General features: G+C 36.2%; 1 protein-coding gene across 2 annotated transcripts in view; it reads right to left on the reverse strand.

Annotated features, from left to right (window-relative positions):
• The window catches only part of LOC132949281 (serine/arginine repetitive matrix protein 2), a 145146-nt gene that overhangs the window by 95342 nt on the left and 27100 nt on the right, over positions 1–22704 (reverse strand). For both annotated transcript variants that reach the window (XM_061020087.1, XM_061020085.1), the window contains exon 3: positions 8548–8619. The gene's annotated coding sequence lies outside the window, so the exon portion shown is untranslated. The remainder of the gene's footprint in view (positions 1–8547; positions 8620–22704) is intronic.

Raw genomic sequence — 22704 nt, forward strand, 5'->3', positions numbered from 1 at the left:
ATTCGGAGAAAGTGTTTCTTTACGAGAGGAGTGAAAAAAATACACAAAAGCCCGACGAGCGGCGGCGGCGACGGCATTCGACATTCGTCCCTCTACCACCGGTACGACGCCGAGGAGGTACAGGTGGAGGAGGATGTAATGGAGGAGGTGGTTGAAACGGACGAGTAGGTGGTGGTGGTGGTAGTGTTCGGCGGCGGCGGCGTTGGCGGCCTATTGCCGGGTGATATAGAAACCACTGCCGCTGCTGCTGCCACGTGTAAAGAGTGAACGTACGGTGGGCGCGACGAGAGGGGAACACCGACCGTAACGACTCGGCCGCCGCGCCGTTTATACGATCGCACAAAACGCATTACGGCGACTGTAATATTATGATTATTATTGTTATTACTATATAACGTAATATCATTATATTATACACTATATTATACGCCGGCCAAGATATTATAAACCCAAACCTATATACACATACAACGTATATAATATCTAAAAATACACGAAACAAGTATAATATGATGTATAATATTATACATTAATAATTTAAAAAAAAAATCGAGCACAATGCTTCTTTACGTATTACGAGTCGGCGTATTTTATAAAATATTTATCGACCTGTTTGATCGTACCTTCAAATATTGAAATTATTAAATTGTATAATATATTGGAATAAAATAAACAAAGATGCGACAGTTGTCATATTTACGCGAAAACGGGAAAACGCAGTGCCTCGCCCAGTAAATATTATTATTATTCATATCAATATTAATATTAATAATAATAACCGTATGTGTTTATAACACGCCAATACGGGATGAGTACACACGCGGTCAATGTGTGTTCAGGTGGTACATATACGTGTGTTCGTAGGTTTATGTTGTATAAAATATATATAAACGATCTTTAGTACAACTATTGACGTATTATAGCACTTGTAACGTTGTCAGGAGTCGTGGGTGACCTATAGCAACGATATTAGTAGTTATCCAGGCAAGTATTTTTATATCTATGGATAAGTTTACCGTAGCATGGGGGTTTGCGGGCACTTTTGAAAAAGTTTTTTATCAATATGAAGACACATTAGTCTTACAACTCTAAATTTATTATTATATTAATTTAATTAGTCCTCAACTGTTTATTGGAAAATTACTGTTAATAACTACACTTTTGAGTTGGTTCGTGTTGATGGCGGATGTCGAACTGACATTACTACCGCGTATCATTTTAAATTTTAACAATGCATCAATACATATAATAATTTGGACGGAATCAAAAACTGTCATTTGTGTTTGTGTATATTTTATGTTGGTCAATTCTATAGTTTAATTTATATATATAGGGTGTAACAAATGTTACTGTAGCAGTAGGGTGTCGGGATGGAAATCGTAATCGGATGCTTAGCGAGAAAAACGCAGTTTTCCCCTCTCACCGAGGCATTATTCTTCTTGACGCCGTCGCGAATACGAGAATATTCCCCCCTCTCGCCACACGCACACGCACATCATCGATCGCCCACGTCAACCCCGCGTTTCGATTTTATTACATTTTAATAGAGCGTAATAAAATAATAATAATAATAAACGTGCGGCGTTTGTTGTTCTTGGCCATTTTCAATCGTTAGTCGAAAAAACATTTTTTAAAAAAACGTAGGTATATTCGGTGCTGGGGCTTTGAAACCGATCAATTCCAAGACCAGCGTTGGAGCAAGTAAGTGTAATAAGTATACAGTTTTTTTTTCACGAAAACTTTGTATGGCCTTTGTCCTTTGGGATGTAGCGCTTATGGATTATAATATTATGCCAATATATATGGTGTGAACCGACGACGGCGGAAAATGCTTAGCGTTCATTATCGGACACGACGATGTAAACCAGGCGTGTCCGACCTTTTTTAACTTGCGGGCCACATTCGAAATTAATAATTCTGTGGAATGATGGCAGAAGCTGATATTTAGTGATATGTACATTTTCTGAGGTCGGTTAAATTTTATACTGTGGGCCGTATTATATAATGGTTCATTTTTATAAAATATACTATATATAGATTTACGATATAGGAACCTATTATATCATTTAATATTATCTTTGATCACTAATAGAATTTATGACTATATTATCGTGTGTGTATAGTACTGCATATTTCCACGCTATAGTCGCTAGTTAGTTTTCTTCATTCTTCAAAACTGCAGGTTCGCATTTTTTGTTTGCAAAAAAATATTTAATTTAATTTTAATTATTAAAATTCTTCAACTATTGAAATAACATTTTTTTTTTAGATTATAATTTTTTTTATTTATATTCAAACCTATATGGAAATTTTTAACTATATAAAATGGTCACGGGCTGGTTGTAATACTTCCGAGAGCCGCGGGTTGGGTACGCCTGGCGTGTAGTGGTGTAGACTATAATATATTATATTGCGATATAGATTGACATGCTTTATTGCCTTAATGGAATAATTTTATTTGCTGATTTCATTATGATCCGTATAATATACAGGGCGACACCATATTATTATTATTATTATATGAATGTTGGAACATTTTAATAGACTGTGAGTGTGTACTTATTATAGCTTATAAGGTATACGCAGTAATGATATTATTATGGATGTTCGTCGTTAGGCGGAATGTATTCTGTCAATATAATAATATATACTTTACGATTCTGGATAACGTTCGTCAGAAGAAAATAAATAAAATAAACTATTTAAATTAATTTTAAAACGAAGTAAATATTAATATTATTATAACAGACGAGATTCGATGTTGATATAATATTATATATGTACAAAAATTGTACCTCGTGCATCACAGTATAAATGCAACTCAATCGATAAATTTAACCGAACCTCATATTTTAAAATAGTGTTAAAGACGGTCAAACGAGTAATGGACGCGAATATCGTAAAATTAAATAATACATTTCCTTTGTGTGTTTATTCATCATGTGCAAAATTCGTTTCTTCGTTCTTGAATTGGAATTATTGTTATAACCACGAACAACTTTTCCACGTCACTTTTATATTTTATACGATACTAATTCTTGTTATGCTGCTTTTCATAGCAAAGTTCACAAGTTCCATCGAGTTGTGAATCTTTTCTCGAGTCCCATGTGCTCGCCGTCAACCTTTATCGTATTATTTCTTTAACAAAATACAATATATAATATATATATATATTATATATAACGGCGTTCTGTTTTATACGCGGTTAAATTTGAATTTTGCTTGCGTATATAAATTGTTCAATTACTGATTATGTACCGTTTAAAATAATGCATATATGTATTTATATATTATATTCAACAAGGTAAACATTATGCTAAACAAGTCGTGACCCGAAAATAGTTTCTTAGCTTTTATCGAAAAATATGGTCAACGGGTTGAAATTTATGATGGGTGTCCGAGTGTCTACGCCAATAACGGTTTTTTGTCTCAGAGATACAACTAATGCAGGATGGTAATTGTATTTTGACCATTATTTTATATAATGCAACAGGATTTTAGTAATTGATACCTGATCCTGATAACTGAAAGATATACTGTATAATAAACTAGAATACACAAATGGAAACAAACTTGAGAACACTGCAGTAAAATTGTACTAATTTTTCCTTGTACATTTCTATGAATTATTCAAAAATGTCATCGACTCACGTTTATAAAATATTTAATATTAAACATAAAAAGATATTAGTAAATAACTGCGTAAAACAAATTCAAATGGTTGGTATACAATTTATTTGTTTAATTTGGCTTGGAATCAGACTAACGAGTAAGGAAAAAATAAGCAAATCGTCAACTAATAATAAATTGTACATATTATTTCATATATTTAGACTTTGATATTCACGAAGAAACAATAATAATCGAACTGTCGTTATTGACGTAATCGTACAATGCAGTCAATGTCTTTGTAAATGCGGTGAATTGTGCACTGTGCCACTGTACCTCTGATAAGTTACACATTTAATTGAAACTGAATCGCAAACAATAGTCCAAACCACTACGACAATATATAGACTATAGAGACGTTAAATTAATGTCGAATTTTTAGTTAGAATGACGACACAAATCGTTCGACAGTCGCGAGTCGCCACTTGAAAAAAACTCTGTCTCACTTAGCGGTGTTCACACGAATGTTTCCGAGGACATACTTAAAAAATATCGAAATTTGACATAACCATAATTTGGTTTATAGGTACACTCAGTACTCTGTATTAAAGTGTGATTCAAACACGATTTCTCAAAATATCAACGGGAAAAAATGAAAATTAATTACGATATGCGTCGAATAATATTTTATGGCCGTCCTCAGATTTGTCGAACAACATTTTAATATTATAGTTTTTTACTTTTTTAGTATGAAGTATGTTCTTCCAAGTAAATTTTCTAGAAATTGCCATTTGACCTCTTTTGATATATATCTGATAATAAAATCTATAGTTTATGAATATTTTAATGTTAAAAAACCAGTAAATTTCTAACAAAAATTGTTTATTCATCAATAAAATTTTTTTTACCAAAAAAAAAATATAATATTTAATTTTTTACTGAATTTTTATATATTATGGAAAATGCTACTTTAAACCGCGGTACTGTAGTATCGTTATAATACCTATATATTATGAAAAGTGTATGTAAGTACATAATATTCTAATAGAAAAAGTAGGAAGTTCAATATTATACCATGTTTATTTTTATGTGAAAATAATATTACCAATTTACTATAATAGAAAAAATCAACTTTTTTATTTTTATATTTTCAGGTAAATTATAGTTTTTCTGCTTTTACTTAAATAATAAATAGAATAGGATGCAGTAAATATAAGTACTGCATTCTGATTAATCTTCGGCAACTTGGTAGTTACTGGACTTGCTAGTTTGAGGGCAGTATAGTTAATTGTAAAAGGATATTAAGTACGATAATGTAGGTACTGATGTGTCACAGTATAAGTAATTATGTAGCATGCATTCAAAATATTATTATCTAGGGCAAAAAAACATCCAAATACCTATGCTAAACCACGGCTACCTTAAAATACCAGAAATATCAACCAGACAATTTAAAAGCAAATTGATCTCTTTTAATATTCAAAATGTATCATAATATTTAGCGTTAATAATGACTATCTCGAAATTATAAAAGTATAATAATACGTCATATTATTATAACATTGTAAAAACATTAAGATGCTGACACAATAAATTTATTAAATAAAAAATTTTAAATATATATTATCTGGGGTAAGTGATAACTGACGATATATTATTAATAATATGCATGGCGATGGCGCGTCTTGATGGAACCGGAATGACACGACTTCGATGATAATCGACGACGACCACACCGCAAACGCATTCAACGACATCGTTTGTAATGTCATCTCGCCAACAACACTGTACTCGTAAAACCTGGGTATATATTATGCATATACCATGACTTGTCGTCCAAAAATTATGTGCACGGAATAAATCCTATAGTTTCGTTTCGAGAATATTTTATTATCCGGACGAACTGCGTATATTCGCGCGCGGGTCGATCCGGTCGGTCGTCGTGGTACCTATACTGTTACAATAATAATATTATACAGTTTCACTTTCGCGGAATGGGTAGAAAACAACTTTTACACGGTCGCGCGGCGTATATTCTTCTTCCGTTCGTCGGCCGCGATCGTTATTATTACTTATTATTATTATTATTATTATATGTCTGCATATACCTAAGCATGCGGTATATAAAAATAATATGGCGTTATTAGTATCACAAATCGGCGACGGAAAACTAGTCAGCGACGTCGCTTGTCGCTTTCAAAAATACTTAAATACCAAGGCACCGAACACCATATACATACACTACACATTGAAAACGCTACACAACGATTATTGTGAATGATACATAAACATCATATTATTGTCGACAAACAGCTATTAATTATAAAATAGAATACAGAGTCTGGTGGTCGGTGGATATGAATATATGATAATATGTAGTATTAATTATGAATTGCATCGATTAATGTGCATGGTTATTACTTATACTGGTCATAAACTCATAAACTTACAAAGACATAACGTCGTAGTGCTGTGATCAAGGATGGCATTGGACGCAATAAGGATGGTATACGCAAAGTGAAACATTTTTTAATTACAATTTTATACGTTTTAAGTACCTACATAATATACGACTATACGATATATCCTTTTTTTTTTTTTTTGGTCAGCTAAGATCACCCGATTCGTGCTATACCCCCCTCCCCCCAATCAATTGTAGGTACTAGTACGCCACTGTCCACCGCAACAAAATAAACTCCGATCACGCCACTGAGTACTACTACCACTGAAATGTCTGAACCACAACGGTATCTATGCGGAATATTCCGCCGCACCTGCCACCTGGCCATCGTCGGGCTGTTCATTGTCACGGAAATAACGACGACCGCGCGCGACCGGCATTAGTCTGCGTTTAATTTTGTGCGTATCCCGCGTATTTCACGCCGTTCTGGTCGTAGCGCAATCGATTCGAAACCAACGAGAATAATTATTGTTTTTAGGAAGTGGACACGTGTTTATACATTCTACATTAAAATTATTAGTAATAATATGCAATCCTATCCACTTGCACACGCGTATTACGACTATACACTAAATACTTAAGACTACTGCTAAATTATTATTATTGGGTATTTAGAATATATTTTATGTCACGAATTTTCACAGCGTCGTGACAACATTATTAAACGGTGACGGTATATTTTGTTATTTATTACGTATATTATTATCATTATTACGTATTAGCGATTATTTCATTTTGCTCTAGCTGGTTACACACTTACACGTTACACGTACGAATTATTAAAAAAAAAAAACACCTAGATTTAACTCGGAAGACATAAAATATCCGACTGTCCCCGTCGGTCTTTCTGGTGACTGAACTGGTGGAAGAGTTCGAATTTCTACGCGGCTGCGGCAGAAATAATAGGAGAGCCTATCTGGTTTCTTCGAGAGGACCCAGATACTACTTTGACGACTCAATAAAATATTTAAGACTTCATTTCAAAGAGATTCATCGATTCGTATGTACATTTTGTACAGGGTTTAAGAAAAAATGTAAGTTTATTTCTGGCCATTCCACTCTTGAGACCAGTAAAATATAAAATATCCATCACGGTCTCTAGTATCAGCCGACACTCGACGGGTCGGTAGGTATACTTTCGAAAAAACTTTGTGGGAACACCGCTGAATATTATAAAAATAAAAAATGTGTGTTTTCATACAACGAAAATAATAATCGTTATTATATTATTATTATCACTCCGTCGTCGGACGGCATACGCTTTACGGACGCGGCGCGCGCGAATCGCTTGGCGGAGTGGTTATCGGGGGGAGGGGAGGGGGGAACGAGCAATCGCGGTCATCTTTACGGGCGACTGCGCGACGACGACCATATACGCTCGCGTCACGTGCGAGGTGAAAGAATGATTTACACAAGATCGAGGTTTTGTATTTAACCTTGGCGAGAGACGTCGCCGTCGTATTATTACGAAACCGATAAATATATCAAACTAATACGAATTAATATACGACAAACGGCGGCCGAGCGTATAATATTATGTGTACACTGTTATAATATTGTATATTATGTATACGTGGAGGATTTATGATAATATTTTATAAATCGTATTACTATTATTACACATTAATAGACATCACGCTATTGTGTTGTGTATGATATCCACAAATGTCTATATTATATTATACTAAACTAGATTAGGAACTCTGAATGGAACGTAAAAAAATAATTGGAGCGCCATATTAAATGTAGTAGGCATATAGGGTATCGTATAGAATTCGGTATGATACAATATTATACGGGCGACCTGATGCATAATACTCTTAGTGCGTCTACATTGAACGAATTGCAAATACGGAATAGGAACTATATAAGTACGCCGTTATTATTATTACTGTTATCGGTATGACGGTATAAGATTATGGTTAGGCAGTGACCAAAAAATTATGTTCGACGTTCAGTTAAAAACGAAAAAAAAAACACAGCGAACCCAAATTAATAATAACAATCTCCTATTATAATTAGTTATTGTTATAACTTATAATATTTATATAAGAATTTATAGAGTCGAACGCGACCGCGACGACCCTGCGAATGTTGCAAGGAAAATAAACGACGCAGTGGAATGTGCAATAGAAACCGCCAATGATCATCAGTCATTATTACGATACAATCGGACACTCAGAGATAATACTCAACAAGAACTGTTCGTATTTTTTATTACGTTTTTACCTGTCATCGCTCGACAGACTTTACGTAGTTACAACTGGTCATAAGGTCGTGTATATTATATATGCGCATTACCTAAATAAGAACCACGGATATTATGAATCGAACGTCGATTCGAATATTTTGCAAAAACAATCGCAATAGCCAATAATCTACAATATTAATAATTGCTCGCATTTCGAAAATGATTGAATTGGGAAATCGTTAAACTTTTTTACGCGAAAGAAGGACAGTATGTTTAAAATTCTTACCTTTGATGTAAGGTTATGCGGTATCCGTGCAGATAAAACTCCTATAGGCTCTATGAAACCACTTCACATAACCTAAAAAACAAAATAAATATTTGTAATTAATTACACATTAATGTATTGCATAAATTAATAATTTTATATATTATATTTTCTTAACATTGTTTAGTTCCTATATAATACTACGATATATTAAATTATTAATTAATTTAAACGTTTTTTTTTTTTAAGTAAACATTTTACAATCTATACAATATTATGGTATAATAAGTTGAGTACCTGTATAGTACCTATCTAATTAGATTAATAACATTTACGGTAGAAATAGGAAGGCTTTCAGCAGTGCCACTTGACAAGATGAAATATAAACTTATGTTTAAAATTACGAATACTGTGTATAATTAATTATTGTATAATAGAGGTTTTATCGGTTGGTCGTAAACTGGAAATTAAACCGTTGCGGAACAACGGGTTAAAAAAACGTTGTTTTTCGCGTGAACACGTTTTTTCTCTACTAGCAACCGATAATTAGGGTCAAGGTTGGAGTCAAATTACGGTTCTATTACAATTATTAATGTCGCCAAGAGATCGAAATTATTTTGTTATTATAAAACACACGCGGTGATGTGATTAATACACCAAACGCTATGGGGCAGACTGCGATTTCACATTTTTATAGCACAACCGAATATTTTTGTACATCTGTTATAAAGCAACTATATTAATACGAAAGCACGTGGACGCGGTGCATTCGATTTTCGTAGGACGACTGTGAGAAATGACAAACAAGCATAATATAGTTCATTTTAATTTCACATAATTTCACGGGGGTTACAAAAAAAAAGAACCGTTCGGACGGATTTAATTTAAGTGGACCAAGAGAAGAGTCTTTGTTTCTTCCGGCTCGACATTCCCGAAATAATTTGTCATTAATGCGCGTCGAGCACATCACGCATATTATTACTGTAACGGCGTCGTCCGTCCGGATAACAAGGCACGCAGCATATTATTATTATTATTATTACAATAAAACGTACAACTTTATGAGTTTATACGACGACGCGCGTGCAATAAACGAGAGAATCTCGATCGGTATCTCGCCCGGATCTGCAGCGGCGCGCGACGACCGAAGGACCCGAGCGTAGAGCGAAATAAAATTTTAAAAAAAGAGAAGAGACTTTTCTACAAGCGAAGAAAAGACTGTCGTCTTTATTAAAAAACCGCATTTTAATTCCTTTTGGCGCATATAAATATTGCAGTGCATAATACATCGATTACTTTGCTGCACATTGTATTTGCGGAACCGCTGCGAATTTCATCCCGGCAGCCCGTGAATAACGACGCGCGTATTAAATCACTGGCGGAAATCGGGCGGGAGAGGGGCTTTAGGGGGCTTAGCCCCGCCGATCACATCGACGTTAATAATGTTGGACCCCCCCCCCGCAAATTTGAATGGATTTCCGCCTATGGTATACAGCGCGCGTGTTTTTAATTCAACTACTACTTGCAGTATATAAAAGAATGTGTCATTTTCGCGTGGAAATCGTTAAACGTCGCATTATAAACGTGCAACGGGCACCGACCGGTCACGCGTGTTTTTGCAAACGATATTATAATTAATTCGTGATACCAGGTAGTAGGTAGCGCACGTCGTATACGTGCAAAACCTGTACAATTGTAAGTCTACATCTATACTGCACTACCGAAGTGTACAACAATAATATCTATAATATGTAATATAGCGTTCACGAGTGTTCTACACATTATAATATATTATGCAATATTCTATAATAAATAATAATATAACAATGTGCAAACGTGCACAAGACCACGGCGGTAGCGGAAAAAATCGCTTCGTTTTTGCGTACATCACGGTGACAGTATATAGGAGGACTGTTTGGCGACATTTTTTCCCCTTTTTTCCTTGACGGCGACGAAGGACACAACGACTGACGACGATCGATCGATCGAAGGCCTTTAAGACCGTAACTGCACGCTCGTCGCAGCAGTATACGCGCCTGCAGCTGTGGGTAGCTGTACTCCGAACAACGTGCCCGTTCTATTTGTTAGTTATGTTTGTTTGTTTGTTTTATACTCGTCACAAAGTGTTATATAATATTATTATATATGCGTCACATACATTCTACAGTTTTACACATAAAACCCGACTATATATACACTATTATACGGTGGTATCAAAAAAAAAAAAACGTTAGTTGTGTGAATTTTTTTAATAGCCGAAAACCGCAAAACGCATAAAGAAAATTTTAATTGGTAACTAGCTTTCAGCGTTTACTTTCAGCAAGTTTTTTTTAAAATTTTTCACGCATAATTATAATATTCATATTATGGGCATATACACAGGTAGGATAACGGGTAACAAAAAAAAGTCGTATCATAGATAAATTTCGTTGGATAGAATTAAATGAATTTGGTTCTGATTTGGTTTGGTTCCCAAAAATATTTCCTCAAACAGAATATTGTAAAATTTGTTTGACCTGTATAAGTCTTATTATAGTATAATATTTCATGTTATTGATGTAGTAGGTATACACAAGATGCTATATTATATTGTCTCAGCTCCCCCATCATATCTTCAATGGAACGGAACTAAATTTTGATACAAGCAGTATTATACAGTATAATATAGCACACGGGGATGGCATATACATTATTAGATTAAAAAAGATATGCTCTCGAACGCACATCAGTGGATCCGCGTGTTTGCGGTAAAGGATGGTTTGTGGATGGTGCTATAGAGATCGAAATAATATATTTCGTGTGCGGTGAAAATAATTAATATTTTCTTATCAACACATATACATATTATTATTATTAGTATACGTTATCATCGTGCGTCCAACTGACCCCGACAAACGGAGACACCTCAAGTATATTAGTATATTAGTATCTATATTTATTATTATATGTCCGACGGTGTAAAGTATAACAATATTATAGATCCGCAAGACCGCCGCAATGCTGTCAATCGGACGCGCGGGGCTTATTTTCACCGACAATGGTCGGCGCGAAAACCACGTGTATCGATCACACACGCATTATAGTCCGCACAATGAACATACACCGATAATACGTATTATTATTATTATTATTATTATTATAGGTGTGCGCGTTGGCCACGGAGCGGATGACTCGTACAATAGCCGTGTCGGAAAACTGTATATATGTATAACATAAATTGCTTATTGATCAATTAAGCCGTTAATCTTCGGCAGCCGCTTAGTGTTGTAACGAGCGCGAGCGGGCAGCCGAGGTCGGCAGTGCCGCCGATGGCATTTCAACGGGCGATTACACCGTACACTCTCGGAGTATAACTACACATTGCACAAAAACGTGTATTGTTATATTATTATTTCCTCTAAATCATAAAAATATTGTAGGTACTGTTTATGTTGTTTTGTCGCCGTCGACCGACCTTGCCCTCAAATGACGCTACTGGCTTGCCACGAACGAGCGAAAATAAATTATGATATCATCTTTATATTAATGAATTAAAGATTTACGGGTAGTTAACAAGTTGGTTATGACAAAATTTGAATAAAACGGTGTTTGCACAGTGTTATTGATGTATACATAATTGCTAGGTATAGCAAATTATCATGCATTTATTCGTATTGCGGAATAATGAGTAGGTATAATGACGTATAATAATATAGTAATTAGTAATACATTATAATTTATAGAATCAGTATAGAAACATTGAAATAAAAATTGTCGTTTTAAATTTTAAGATACGTCAAACTACTCAAACTCAAGTCTTAAATTATCCCATTAGAAAAATAAAAACATATTTTAACAATTTCGAAACTTAAAAATTGGCAAAATGTGCTTTTGGGCAGAGCCGATGTTTATTTTATTTGTTTTTTTTTGTCATAACAGCGTGCCAATAATTGGATCGCAGTCCGACTGCGTACCGGCCGTGTGCTCGTGCATTGGTGTGGTATCAACAACTCTGTCGCAGGCGCGAGCGCGAGATGTAGACGACACACTGCACGATTCTAAACGAAACAACAACATTGTCCTGACACACGACGTATTTTCTTTAGTACCCATCCATTATTGGTGGATTATTTTTTACGCGTAGTGTTATAGGTACTTGCACAATCGCCGAACATATATTATAATAATATATAAATAATTATCGTATAAACAGTAAGTCGTAATATTATATTATAATATTATTGCGTTTAAACCGCACACTGCAGTAGTTATTGTCGTAAGACAATGTCGTCAATGTGTCACGTGCAGTATTATCGGACAGTGTACTCAAACACACGTGTTCCGTACAATTTTCCGACCGTTTGTGCCGAAGACGTATCTTTGTGTGTTGCCGGAAGAAATGAGCGTCGTCCGGTGTAATACACAACGTTCTAATATAACATAATAGACTGTATTATAATATTATATTATACTCGTATAAACTATAGGTAAAGACAATTGTAAAAGTATAATATTTAAGCATAAAAATTAGTGTTTATTTTTCGACGCGTGTAATTAATGAATTATACACCGCGCTGTGGAACATTATTCACGGACGCGGTTCACATTATTGTTGTCTGCCACGCGGTATTATCCGCAACAACGGTATTATCCGCGGTGTTGTTTCGCTACGATTTTTAGCATTTTTCCAAGTCTGCGCGGTACCTGTACGCGAAAAGTACACCCGAGTCCCGTCCGTCCACGTTTAAACGCGACACGAAATAATATTCGAAATAATGCAATAATATTGTTACAACGCCGGGGATGTAATACGACGAAGTCGCCCATAATTCGGGCGACGGTGTTGTACCACGGATATACACGGCGTATAATAATAATAATATTATGACGTAAAAAATAATGACGGAAAAGCTCGCACACGCGAACGAATCGAAAACGGCTGACCCAAATAACACGATGGTACCGTAATATTATTATAATGTAACGTAGCGAGACATTTTTATTGTTGCCGATCGCGTTCGCGGTTAATCTGGTGCGCGGGCGGTGGCGGAAACGTCGAAACTCTCGTGTTGTTTTGCAGAACGGCGGTCGCGGACGGGTGGAGGTGGGAGCGAGTGAGAGGACGGCACTGCTGTGCCGCACACATGCGACCGACGCGCGCGAGTCACGAGTGTTTATCATCGTATTGTTTTAACAGAAAACGGACGCACACGAGTTTGAACGTACCTACACAATAATATCGTTGTGCGTATTACAATATCACAGTACATTAATAACAATATAAAATGTAATATTATAATATATATAATAATATGCAAACTCAAAAATATGGTGCGACATGGTTTTTTCGTTTTTGGGTCACCAGATACGGGGTATATTATATACGACTGTAATACACCTCGTTCGGCGCGTAAAATGCGGTGACCTAGTTTGCGCGAATCTCGTCTCCGTTTTCTGTACAAACGTATACACATCAACCGCATCACAGAGGCCTGCTCTCTTCTCGTGTCATAACGTGTATAATGGGACGCAAAAAGATTTTTTTTAAAAAAACGTAGCGCCGGCGACGGTCTCGTTCATCCGCCCGAATCACGCACGGCGACACGCGTTCGAGTTGCCTTCGTGTCGCTCAAATCACACACACACACACACACACACACACGCTAGAACCCATTTTCTGGTATCCTAAGTATACACAGTACACACGGTTTAACGGCACGACTGGGAGTGGTGGCGGCGGCGGCGTTTCGATTCTAATTTCAGGGAGGTGCTGCGCCCCCGTCACAGCGTCGTCGTCAGCGGTGGCGAGAGTGGTCGAGACGGGACGTTGCACGTATATATACACATAATGTATTATAAGTATATATATATATGTATATGTATATGTATTATGTATACGTTATGTATATCAAAAACACGAGAGGGGAATCGTTTCCGGAACGCGTTCCCGGGGCGAACGCCACACCGCTTCGCCGGCACCACGCGCGCGTTTATATTATATACCCTCCTCGCCGATCGATGTGCGCGCCGCACACACACGCACACAAGCACACGATCACGTACACGAGGGGAAACCCACCGCCGTCGCCGCCACTGCACGGGTGGGCACAATGGCCGCTCCGGTGCTCCACCGCACCGCCCGAGCGCTTTATATAATATGACCATCCCCCTGCTCTTGCAGCGTTCGTCGCGGGGGCGAGGGGTAAAAATCGCCAAGACCCCTTTCGTGTCGGGTGTATATATAATGTATAGTGTGTGTGTGTGTGTGTGTGTGTGTGTGTGTGTGTGTGTGCGTGGCGAAAACCTTCAGCGACTATTATAACATGTATAAATTATGCGTGTGAGTGTGTTTGTTAGTCGCGTGCGCGCGGGTGTTTGCGTGTGTGAGCGGGAGTAGTGTAGGGTGAGTGGGTGGTGGTTAGCTGCGTCGGCAGGGGCGGCGAACGGGGTGGCTGTTACGGTACGGCGTTGTAGACGTCGCGCGCGCGCTCGTAAAAACTGAAAACTATATAACGCGCGCGACGTCGTTAATGACGACGTTTCGACGGGCGGCGGTGATACGACCACCTCGGCCATCGCCGTCGATTAATAATTATTGTTATTACCGTAGTGACCGTAAACGCGGGCGCAGCTAGTGCAGGCGACATAATATTAATATTATTACTATACGTACATACATGTGTAGGTGGTATACGACAATAATATATTATACTCCAAACGGGGTTGTCGTTATCGTTACTATATTATATACCGTCGCAGTTACGCGAAAGTTTCGACGGCGTCGGCGAACGGCACACAATCATGGCATTGTCGTATTTGTCGATGCGCGCACGATAACGCTCTAAGAAAAAAAAAAAACGTTCCAACCGTTCGCTATATTATATTATATAATTATATTGGAATAATGCAATAATATGCATAATGCGTCGACTGTACCGAGAAACTCTGCTGCAGTTCGTTATTAAATGTGTTCAAAGGAGGAGAAGAAGTTAATTTTCTTTTGAAAACTCGGCGAAAACTTAGCGCGTGCTCGATATGACGTGGGCATAACACATATTATGTATGTTGGATTCACACAGATTGCAATATACATAATACGATGTTATTGGTCGTATAGCAAAGACTATATATATAGTTTTTGGTTATAAACCCTTGTTTCCGGTGTGCGCACACTGTGACGCGTGTGCGACACACCTGTAATATATACGTTATATACGGTACGCCACAATAGCAGGTTCACATCAACTGTGTGTCATTATACGATGGGGTGGTGGTGGTGGTGGCGACAGTTTGTTTGGGAGAGAGTACGGTATATACCTGGGTGGTATGAACTACAACTAACTTTTGACTATATAGTGCGCAATCTGTAGACGGAAAGACTCTGACCGGGAGTGTCTGACAGTCACCCGCGGCGAATGAAAAAAAAATAAGCGCGCAGAAACAGACAACGGACGGACTGCGAATAGAACGAGACCGGGGGTATGTGGGGAGAGAAAAAGTTGGCAAAAAGGAAATTCTTGCCAGAAGCGAATTTGCATAAACGCGCCACGGAAAGCGTACGCCCGGGAATTTCGAATATAGCTGAAAACCTTCATATTATAACTGCCGCGAAACGCTCCGCGGGTTTCCGAGTAAGCGTACGCGGTACCTATACACGCACACACGCTCATAATCACGGTATTTTTGAAAGCGTTCACATTTCTCGAATCGCAATCGTTGTATAAAATGCAATGCGGTATCAAATAGTCGTCATACGCGGAAAAATATACAGTCATCGTTTTATCATAAAATGTAATATAGTATATTATACTATATATTAACATGTAAAATAAAATGTTTGTTATGTAACTTTTAATTTATGGCGTTTATTAATAATATACTGTGCTAGTATGATAATATAATCATTATTGCATCGGCCATCTTTGACGTACGAGAGACACGAGTAAATTTTTTCAAATTATTTTCACCGGTTTAACGTACAACGGAAGATATATTATACGGACTGGTATCTTTAATAATCCGTATTTTATGAATTATGATGATATTGTATCGATGCATTATATTTTAACGTTTCGTATTGATCTACGATGACGTACCGCCAGTATTATTTGCTGGTGGTCGTCACGGACTGAATCACTGCAACATATTGTGTACGCTGTTGTTCAACGAAATGATAATACTATTATTATTATGTACAGTTATATACGGAGCATAATACAACTATATAATAAAATATGTATACATACGTACAAACGCACACGCCGTATTACGGACGATAACCGCGTTAAAAATGTATAAAAGGCACAGCCTTTGAAAATAAAAATAATAATAAATCCCCGGACCGCAGTTCAAAGTTTCGAGAGAAAATAATGAGTTCTGGGGCAACGTATACGTGCAGTTCTGGTGACTACACTAAGTATACACTATACGTCTATACACACTATAGTATACTACACTACACATTACATTATTATACATTTATATACACTATACCTATATCGTATTCGTACAGCATACACACGTCGATATAATAACGTACGAGTATATAAACAGACTAAAAAAAGAAAAAGAAAACCTTTGAACTCGCGCGTTGTTTATATACTTTATTTCATTTCAACGCTTCGCGAATGAAAGAACTTTGTCATTGGATATAATAATTGTTGCGCCGAGAATTGAGATGTTTGCGTAAGACGGCATTACCACAATCACTTTTCGTAGCCGTACCGCACTTTAAATATATATCTTCAGGATTTACGAAAATAATATATTATATTTGCGGAGTCCACGGTCGGTAAATCAACGCGGAAATAGTTGCAGGTCTCTACGAATCGTCTAGATTAAATCGAACTCTTGTATAAATACGTTAGATACCAGGTACCTATGTCAAGTAGTAATATTATTTGCGAAACGTATATTTGAATTTATATCGCACAACACGTGTCTATGGTTCTTTGACGCATAATATATTGTATTATATTCGTATTTTACTCGATGACGTTTTGTCAATAGTATATTATATATTAGACGACGGGAAATATTTACTTTGACACATATCAACACACCCAAACGTCTGGAAACAAGTCCAATGTACATACATATTATATTAAATGTTCATTATTAGCGAAGTTCGTGTACACGACAGTTATTATACTGCATCAAAGCCAAACGAGTTTTTTTCAAAAACACTTTCAAGTTTGAAATACTTGTAGATTACTTAATGCCGGGCGTTTACCGACACAACTGATATTAAAATATTATATTAATCTCTATAGATGGCATAAAAAAACACCTCAGTGCCGTTTTATTTAAATTGTATTCTGCCGCCGGTTTCCAGATCCCTTGGCAAAACGCGTCAGCCGCTGAGATAACGTTAATTTAAAAATAACCGTTTAAAAACTCTTTTGAACTGCCTTTTACACCATTTTTATTATAACAAATTACGATAAAATATGTTGTCATATTGAAAAAGTCTGAACACGTGATGTTGACGTGATTAGCAGATGACGATTTTTCGGAAAAAAAACGAAGAAATACTACAAATAAACGACATTTGTGTAGCAGGTAATTTTAAGTAAGGAACTATCAAATATTTTATAATATCTCAACAGCTGACCTAGTAATCAGATGTTTCTGCTTCCAAACTGTTAAATCTTAAGTCGACAAATCTTATGGTGCAGGAATTCAGTAAATAATATCAAAGATATTATGTTTATCCAATTTTTAACTAATATTCAATAAGTTTATTTTAACTATTTACTTGAATTTATCTGTCGTAATATTGTACTTTTGAATTAATTTTTATTTGACGATTTGTTTTATTTTTACTATCCTTAATAGATAACTAATAAAATAAATTTTATAATTTCAATGGTAAATATTGTGTGTATTTGAATTTTGTGGTAAATCACCATCCCGTGGTAGATCACCTGGCGCACGAATTCCAAAGAAACCCTAATATTAGTGTAGTACTCCTTTTACGTGACGTGACTTATTATACGTGACGCGTTCATCTTATTTTGCGCGTATCGTTTACGGGGTAGACCGTAAGTAAACTGATCGGCTTGTGCAACGTATTACTACGGGTTTTCTATAACGACTGCCGATCGTCGATAAAACTCGCCATTGGACGAGGTATCTATTAATAATATTATTATTATTGACACGACGATAGGTACACACAGCGCCGGACGATAATTATTATATTAATATTCGCGCGTACTACGGCGGTATACGTGCAAACTATATTATATACGTAATTATTATTGTTTTAATGTAAAACGATAACACGTGTATAATAATTAATACTAATACAGCAGACGACAAAAGGCCATTAAAAAAATCATCATTAATAATGCAACACTAAAGACATTATAGTCGTCATACACTGTCAACGCATTGATCAGCAGAGGTATTATCTCTAATATTGTCCCTCGGCTCTCGACGAGATTTCGGGTGAAATATCATAATTTTTCGGTGGTGGGGAGAAATCGTGTACCGATGGGTGGGATGAACGATTCTCGAAATCGCGTTTCGGAACGTCGCCGCAGCCGCCGGTGACGTCATCGTCTGAGGCGCGCGAATATATTTCGTACGACTCGCGCGCGTATAATATTATCGTGTGCGGCTCTCTTCTCTCCGTTCGTCGGTGTGCCCAATCGGCGGCGGCGGCGGCAGTCCACCCTCGTCCGTTTTTACGCGCGGATCGATAGCGAAGCCAAAATAGATATCCCGGCAGACGGATTTAGAGACCGCGTTTTAAATATAAACGCGTCACGACGATGAACGTACATTATACACAGCTGAGGGAAAATCTTTAAACCTAAATTATAATATATTTCGCGTAGCCGCGTAGGTGACACTTAACCGTAATGTGTTATTTGGTCTGAACGAGTATCGGTCATCGACACACCGCGGTCCATGGTTGCACAGCGGCGGTGATTTTTGTAACAGTTGTCAAGCGGCGCACACCCCGGTCACTATATTATTATATAATTATGATTAGTTATATAATTGTATCCTGCAGGGACGGCCAAACGAACGAATGAGGGGGATAATAATAATAATAATAATAATAATAATGACAACAATAATATATTTATCAGAGGCCCTTCCAGACCTTCAAGGCTGGGGAATTGGATAATATATTTTTAAGGATAGATCATTTCTGGAATCTAGTACACGGGAGTTATTAAAATATAACACATCGCACGCCACAAATCTGGCCGGGGAGCCAGCAACCCATACACTGCATACACTGTAGCAACGCCTATATGTATTTATCCTACTACATATTTAAAATAAAAATAAATATTTATCATATTTATATTTATCATTTATCTGATAAAACTATTCCCACAAGTTATTTTTATTTCGATATCTAATGAAGAGAATAAACTCTCGATAGTTTCGTATAGGTGTCTAATGTCTATTCTTGTTTCTCAGTGCATGGTGGTATCATAAAATCAATTTATCATAATATGATAACCTAGTACCTACGTAACATGTCTATGGATTTAGATAAAAATAATGCAGATACGACGCAATCGAGCAGTCTGACGAGTGCTGACAATCGTATTAGAAGTTAATGTAATATTATAAAACTAAGAATTTTGATCAATAATTGTTGTTATATTTTATTGAAATTTTAGCTAGGTTTTTTTTCATTGTTATTTTTATAGTTGTATACTATTAACTATTAAGTACTAAGACTACTTAAATACTAGTGATGTGTCTATAATGTTTAAAATCAGCTTCTCCCCCGCTCCTCATACTTAAAAACAATGAAAAAATCCTTTGATTATCACTGATATCATTCTGTAAACCATAACCTTTTATATGGTGGAAGGTGGAACTGAGAAGTTAAAAAAAAAACTTGATAAATCGATTTGCAAATAGACCCGTATTTAAAAAAAACATCGTTTGATGAACGATACATTATAATATTATTTTATTTTATCACATACAATTATTATTCACAATTTGATATGTAAGCTGAGCAAAGCACGTGATATAATATTATATTATAATTATATTCGTTTTTATGCGCGGTATTATAAATATAACATGATTTATTCATTTTAATAATCGTTGTTCCGAATAATTATTACGTGAAATGCGTTCGTAAATAAAATACCCGCGCTATAAGCATAAGCCCCGCGCGATATTTTACATCATGACTGACCTTAAATTTTTTATTCTAGTAAACCTTCATCGTATTATGTATGTATACAGTATAGGTATAATATTTATGTTGTTAAATTATTATTATGGTATATAATATTATATTATACATAAATACTCGAGACGACCAGAGTACCAGACGCGCTTTCGTACATTCACGTCGAAAATATATTATATATAAAACGGCGGTCTATTCTCGGCGGCCGTGTTGCTATTTATACAGACATTGACCTACAAATCTCTGATTTCACACGCCATTTTATTTCGTCATTATAATATACCATTGGAAATTTTTTTTCGATTTTTCACCGTCACCGTTTACTTTCGCCGACTTATTCGTCACAAACACCGCGAACGTGCGCTCGGGCGCTCGCACAAAAAAATCACGGAAGAATACGTCGTGGTGTATACAACGGGTCGTGAATATCGGGAACCACCCTCCCGGAGAAAAACCGACGTCGCATTCCGCTGGAGTGTGTGTGTGTGTGTGCGTGCATCCGTCTGTATAAGTAATAGCTAAAGGTGCATAATATATTTATATATATAAATACAAAATATACAATACAAGTACGAATAGGGTGGGGTCGTTGCCGCCGTCGCGTCGACGGTCTACCGGGACAACACCTGTCTGCGTTGTTATATTTTTGTATCGAGTCTGCAATCCCTGGTGCACCTGCGGCGGTAGCAAGTTGTATATTTTTATTTTTATTATTATTATTTTCATTATTATTATCATTTTTTAATACAGTAGTAGTTATAGTAGTAGTAGTAGTAGTATTTGTAGTAGTAGTAGTAGTAATAGTAGTAGTATTAGTTATTATGATCTGCGAAAAATTGTTTCGGAGGGGAATACAACATGGCACCACCGTCGTCGTTTTCGCGTTCGTTATTGCGTACTAAATATACCTCAGACTTGCTACGCGAAGACCATAAAGTGAAAACTGTAAAAAAATATAGTCTCCCTATTCTAATCCAGACAGATCAAGTCCCGAGAGCGATGCATATTTACTTATCACTATTTTCCCGTTGATAGGTGGTTGTTACACGAGAAGTAATTATTTAATGTGATACACACTTGATATATATAGTAAAGTCTCATCTCGCTCAACTTCATACCAAAAGTCTATACCGGACAATCCAAACCGGCGTCTAAATCATGCATGGCCTTGAGATCTACTTGAAAGAGAACAATGTAAACACAACTTGTCAAATGTTAGTAGTAAGATTATCAAATTCACTTATTGACTTATTGTAATCATTAAAGATTGTAAATAATTATATACGAATAAAAAATAATATATTATAGAGGTACATCAATTCGACGACGTCGTCGCGACGCAGCAACGGCGGCTTCCATTGAAATACGTTATTATTATTGTTATTATTATTATTTTAACGTATCACAAAGATTCGGCGGGTGAGAGCGTTTGTCGGATGAGCAAAGCGGGGAGGGGTATACGCTACAGCCAGAAAAACGACGAAATCATTTTTTTTTTTTATCATAATATACAAACGAGACAATAGCAATAATAATTTATGTTTACGCGAAGCATAAAAGAATAAAATGTACCTATAATATAACGACCATATTTTTTTTTATTATTTTTTTTCCTCTCAATAAAACGGGCAGCGTAGCGAGCAAACCAGGAATTCCATAGCTCGCTGCTACTATTGCTATAATGTATAGTGCGCGCGTTTCGGAATTCGTAGAAGTCGACGTGACTCGCGCGAGTTCAATAAAAAAGAATAAATAAATATAAAAACAAACTAAAACACTTAAACGTTATTTACTCACATTACAGAATATATTGGTGAAAATCATAATTTTGCGCAGGACGAGTTGTCTTAAAGTAGAACATATTTTTACAAACATATTATTACATTACGCGTCGAGGCGATTCTCTTTTTGTTCCTGAACGTGGATCGAAATTTAATAACACTATTAATTCACATAATATATTAACTATATAATAATGTATGGGTTGTTATAAGTTATAAGTAACCAGGTAGGGTTCGGAA

This window comes from Metopolophium dirhodum, chromosome 7 (genome assembly GCF_019925205.1).
Source record: "Metopolophium dirhodum isolate CAU chromosome 7, ASM1992520v1, whole genome shotgun sequence".
NCBI classification, from domain to species: domain Eukaryota; kingdom Metazoa; phylum Arthropoda; class Insecta; order Hemiptera; family Aphididae; genus Metopolophium; species Metopolophium dirhodum.